Source organism: Dipodomys spectabilis, unplaced genomic scaffold (genome assembly GCF_019054845.1).
Source record: "Dipodomys spectabilis isolate Male_0828 unplaced genomic scaffold, ASM1905484v1 ptg000472l, whole genome shotgun sequence".
In the NCBI taxonomy this organism is placed as follows: Eukaryota; Metazoa; Chordata; class Mammalia; order Rodentia; family Heteromyidae; genus Dipodomys; species Dipodomys spectabilis.
The window spans coordinates 530,816-536,890 of NW_024871149.1; positions in this window are offsets into that span (position 1 = coordinate 530,816).

Sequence of the window (6,075 nt, forward strand, 5' to 3'; positions counted from 1 at the left end):
TTACTGATTAATTGGAGACATGTCTCATGGACTTTCCTGCTTGGACTGGCCTGAAATCAGGCTCCTCAGATCTCAGCCTCCTAAGCTGTGAGGATTAAAGGCATGAGCCACCAATGTCTAAATAAATTATTCCTTTAATAAAAATCATAATGGCTACAGTATGGTTTAACAGAGAGCTTGAATCCTTATCAGTTTTGTTCCTGACCTGCTATTCTAATAGGACCCACAAAACTTACATTCAATTCTCCACTGAAGTAGAGGGTATCCATTGCATGCTCTGTAGCATCATAAATCACTTGCTGGTGAGGAAAAATACCTCTTTTCCATAGGAAATGCTCAGTAAATTCTGATTATTGAATAATCATAAACCTAGGAGATGGAAAACACTGCTAATCAATCACATTTTTTTTGTTCATTGTGGTACTTGAACTCAGGGTCTGGGTGCAGTCCCTGATCCATTTTCTAGCACTCTACCACTTGAGCTACAGCCCCACTTCTGTGTTGGTTTGTTGTTGTTGTTGTTGTTGTTGTTCATGGGGCCTGATATCTGGGTCTTGGCTCTGTCTCTCAGCTCTTCAGCTTAGGGCTAGCACTCCACTTGAGCCTTAGCACCACTTCCAGCTTTTTCTGCTTGTGTGGTGCTGAGCAATCAAACCCATGTCCTCATGCTTGCAAGGCAAGCACTCTACCACTGAGCCAACTTCCTAGCCGCCCACTTCGAGTTTTTGAGTGATTCACTGGACCTAAGTATCTTATAGGGACTTTTCTGCCCGGGCTGGCTTTGAAACATAATCTTTCCATCTCAACCTTCTGAGTAAGATTATAGGCATGAGCCATCTGTCCATGGATACATCCACATTTTTATACAAGTGAATAAAGCTCAGTGATATAGTGTCTTCCTCTTTAACCAAAAGCAGGCAAATAACCAAAATTGAATTTGAAATTCAGTTGAATCTGAGTCTATATTCTTAACAACTGGGTTGTAAGTTATTTGATCTTTGCACAAGTTTGTTAGTAGATACAGCACACATGTCAGGAATTTTCTATTTCAAATGGCCCATGACACATAGTTGGGTGTGGTATGGTAAGCCTGTAATTCCATCACTTGGGAGGCTTAAGCAGAAGCCTGGTAAGTTCAAGGCCATTTTAGCTGTGTAGTAAATGCCATCTCAGAAGGGCAGAAAGTAAATGGCTTCTGTGTCTACAATGAGAAGCCTAAGACTCTCCAAGGCCAAACAGAAAGCATGACCCAAAAGACTAACCCAAAACACCTGGATACCAGCTGTGTCGACTCATTCTTGGGCCAATATAGTGTCACCCAAAGGCACTATTGAATAGTTGGGTCCATGTCTCCTCTTCTTCTCTTCAGAAGGGCCATTTCAAATAATCATTCCTAAAAATGAAAAGACAGCAGTGATAGTAGGATTTCCATTCCAGCATATTTACAAGTCAGTGAGCACTTAGACATTGGCAACTATAATATTAATTGACTAGCAAGTGGCTGGCAGTACCTGAAGAAACTCATAGATCATAGTATATGTTCTGTGAATTAGAATTAATTAAGTTGCTACCATAGCTGCAGCAGGTGCAGTACCAGTTGGGGGAGGGCGGCAGCATCCTTAGCTCCAGACCCTTGACATCTGGAGTGCATCATGAAACCCACCCGCCCTTCACAAAGGCCGAAAGAGAAGGGGGCCACCATAGAATGCTAGGCTCTTCTGGTGTGGCATGAGACCATCACCTCACTTCTCTTTCCTGGCTAGATAAGTTGGGGCTGCGTGCCTGTGTCACTTCACTCCTGATTCCGGTCTGGGTGGGTAGGTGCTGTGTGCCTGTACCACCTCACTCTCGCTTCTGGTCTGGCTGCGGTGGGGGCCGTGTGCCCGTGTCACCTCACTCCTACTTCCAGTCTAGGTGGATGGGGGGTCATGTGCCTGTGTCACCTCACTCCTGCTTCTGGTGTGTGTGAGTAGGGGAGTAGGGGCCATGGTGCCTGTGTCACCTCACTGCTGATTCCGGTCTGGGTGGGTAGGAGCCATGTGCCTCACCACCTCACTACTGCTTCCTGGCTGGATAAGATGGGGCTAAGCCACTTTTAGCCTCACTCACGCCTATGTTTCCTCACTCCTGCTTCAGGTCTGGGTGAGTGGGGGTTGCGTGTCTGTGTGACCATACTCCTGCTTTTGGTCTGGGTGAATAGGGGAGTAGGGGCCATGTTCCTGCACCACCTCACTCGTACTTCCAGTCTGGGTCGGTCCTACTGGCTCTGAGGTAATTACTCTCTCCAGATGCTGTTTACCAGCATGCACTTCAGCCCATGCCAGAGGTTAGACTTTTCCAATTCTCATAGTAAAGCATGACATTAAGGGATTAATATGGCACCTTGCTAGGTTTGAGAACTCTGTTATAAAATTGTGCACTTGTGTGCGCCTGTGCACTGCTCTAGGGCTTTGAACTCAGGGTCTGAGGTGTCTCTGAGATATTTGATTAAGGTAGAGCTCTACTGCTTCAGCCACAGCTCAACATATGGCACTTTTGTGGTTAATTGAGACTAAAATTCTCCCAGATTTTCCTGTCTGGACTGGCTTTGAACACTATCCTCGGATCTCAGCCTTTTTAGTAGCTAGGATTTACAGGTGTGAACTATGGGCACCTCTGTATTTGCTTGATTGCCATTCAGAGAGAACTGTGCTTGGTAAGTATTCTGGAGTAAAAAGATTTGAACTCTTCTAATGAGCAGTGGTGAAAATACTCAGGTTCTAGCCTGGCATTGGTGGATCAGGCCTCTAATTCTACCGATTCAGGAATGTGAAATCTGAAAATTGCAGTTTGAAATCAGTGTGTGGAGGACAAAGTCTTTGAGATTCTTTATCTCCAACGAACTACCACAAAACCAGAAAGTGGCACTGTAGCTAAGTGGTAGAGCACCAACCTTGAACAAAAATGCTCAGAGACAGCTCTTAGGCCATGGGATCAAGTCCAATAAGCACAAAAACGAAACAAAACAAGAAAAAAACCTGGGTTCTTCAGTAGGAGTTTATCATTATAAATATGTTTTCCATTATATTTAGCTCTGTCATAGGTACATGAATCTTAGGGTATTAAGAAACTTAGCTAAAAATATAGGCAGCATTGTGTGTGTGTGTGTGTGTGTGTGTGTGTGTGTGTGTGTGTGTGTGTGTGTGTGTGAGTGTTTGCCAGTCCTGAGGCTTGAACCTGGGGCCTTAATCTCTTGATTGGATTTTTTCCATTAAGGCTGGTACTCTGCCACTTGGTCCACAGCTCTACTCCCAGATTTTTTTTAATTCTTATTTGGAAATAACAGTTTTACACACTTTTCTGCCTGTGGAAGCCGATTCTGGAATGTGATTATTTGAATCCTAATATAAAATATGTGTGTGCAGATAGCTCTACTATAAAGCTGACTTACATTTCTTCAGCTGTATATGTAGGATTTCTTGGGTGGAACTTCCACACTGGTTTCTGTTGGGGCTGCACTGATTCATTTAATTGCCAACATTGTGTAAGGTATCTTTCCCTACTTCCTTGTGAGTATTTTTGTTTTCTTTTTTAATAGGCATTCTGCTTAGGCAGACATGAAACTTCAACATAGATTTGATTGGCATTTCCTTGATTACTAAAGATGTTGAATATTTTCATGTATTCCTTAGACACCTATATATGTTTTGGGGAATGATCTAGTCAATTTACTTGCTTATTTATTGATAAGATTGTTCTTAGTGTATTTCATTTTTTGAGTCTATACATCTAGATATTGGGATTTCTTCTGTTACTCAAAAGGCAGGAGTTCAGGCTTATTTTACTAAATCTTAGCAAAAGATGACTTGTGAGCTTCAAATTATTTAATAGATGATTAATTAATAATGAGCAGAAGGTGTGGCTCACACAAGAGAGTGACTGCCAACAAGTATAAGTTCTGAACTCAGACTTCAGTGTCTACAAAAAAAAGAGATATATTTTATTATTTTACAACAATAAGATTTTATCAGTTATATACTCTCAAAATATGTAATTCTAAATATTTCACTATTCTTCATGGTAAAACTTTTGCAAATTTTAGCATAAACTAACAATTTTAGTTTCTATTTTTTCCTTGGTATTCATTCAAGCCAGCAAAACTGATAAAATACAACTTTGGCCAGGTTCTGGCTCATGTCTGTATTTCTAGCTATTCAGGAGGCTGAGATCTGAGGATTGCAGTTCAAAGTCAGCCTGAGCAGCAAACTCCGTGAGGCTCATGTCTAAATAACCACCAGAAAAATAGAAGTAGTGCTGTGGCTCAAGTGGTAGAGTGCTTTCCTTGAGCTGAATAGCTGAAGGACTGCCCCCAGGCCCCGAGATCAAGCCCCACTTCGAACCAAAAACAAAACAAAACAAAACCAAAATCCAAATTTATATAAAGAGAAAGAATCTCCAAGTTTTTATTCAAGATTTTTAATGCTTGTGGCAAATGATTTATCCGGTAGAAAGTGGAGATCTTATATCTGTCATTGTGATAAACTTGCTACTATGTGGTTGATTCATTTCATTCATCTAACATTGTTGAAGATGAAAAATCCATTAAGGACATGACATATATTTGGCAAAACTGGTAAGTTGAAATGACAATTTTTTTTCTAGTTTGGCAAAGAAGCTCTGGTTTTCCTTCCCTCACCAGGATTTGAACAAAGAAAAAAATTGCCTTGATTTTTCCCAAAAGTGAGGAAGACAGCTCATATTCAAATAATTAGAAGATAATGAAAAGAATGTTTAAGACACATAATATATTTATTTTTGAACTTTCCTCTCAAGAAACTAGCAAAAATTGGTTATAGCTATTTATATAAAAGAGCTCATTGCAGGTGCCTCATACCTATAATTTGCTACTCAGAAGGATGAGATCTGGGATTGAGATTGGAGCCAGCATGGAAAAGCAATAATTGCATGGATGATGTCCCCTGCTGTTAGATCATATGTGCCTTCCTCCCATCCTCAATGTGAAGCTGTTTCCCCACATTACCATCCTTCTGAAATATTGACATTATCATTGTAATTTCTGGTTTTCTCCTTCAACATGAAAGGTTCATGGAGCAGGCCACTTGCAGCTGTATTCACATCTGTTTCTCCAGTTGCCTACAACATTGCCTGGTCCTTAGTGCTTAGTAGCCTTGTGTAGATGAAACTGCCCTGCTCATGTAATCTCAGAATTCAGTCAGGAAAGCTCATCAAGCTGTGATCTTGTGGTTAATAATTAATTCTTCTAATTATTTTTTTTCTACTTTGTGTATCTAAAGTCCACGTAAGGGTAGATCAGTTGCTGACACCTATCTGTTGTAATGGCAAAGTTGACTGTGACATCATAGAAGATTATTATGAAGCTGCATGAAAACTCATCCACCAAAGCACTGCAAATCACAGCCTCCCACATCCAGGAATAGATTTAACAGCTGTGCAATCAAACCATCATTCACTCTCTGCTGGATTCAGACTCAGCATTTCCCTTTCCTATTTAAAATAAAGAAAAATTCAAGACATGCTTTTTTATATGTCATTGAATTATGGAAATGTCCTTCCAAACAAAAAAATAAGAATGTCATTAGTGGAATGTAAATATAAGGCAAGGAATAAAACAAGTATAAAATTTCCTAGGGAAAAAATCAAAAGTGGCACCGGCTACAAAAGTTGGTCCTTAAAACTAGGACTGGATTCTGACACACACCAGTAATCCTAATATAATATAAGGTAATAAAAGTTTTATTTTTGTGCCAGTCCAGGGTTTGAACTTGCACTCAGAGCCCTGAGTTCTCTTGCTCAAGGCCAACAATTTACTACTTGAGTCATAGCTCCACTTCTTGTATATTTGGTAGTGTAGTGGAAATAAGAATTTACCAGACTTTTCTGCCTGTGCTGGCTTCAAACTGTGATCCTCGATGTCAGCCTCCTGAGTAGGATTACAGGCATGAGCCACCAGTACCAAGCTAAAAGTTACTTTTGTGAGATATAAAAATAAGATATACAAAGCAACATAAACAAACGAAACTTTAGGACAACAAAACTGAAACAAGTTATATAAAA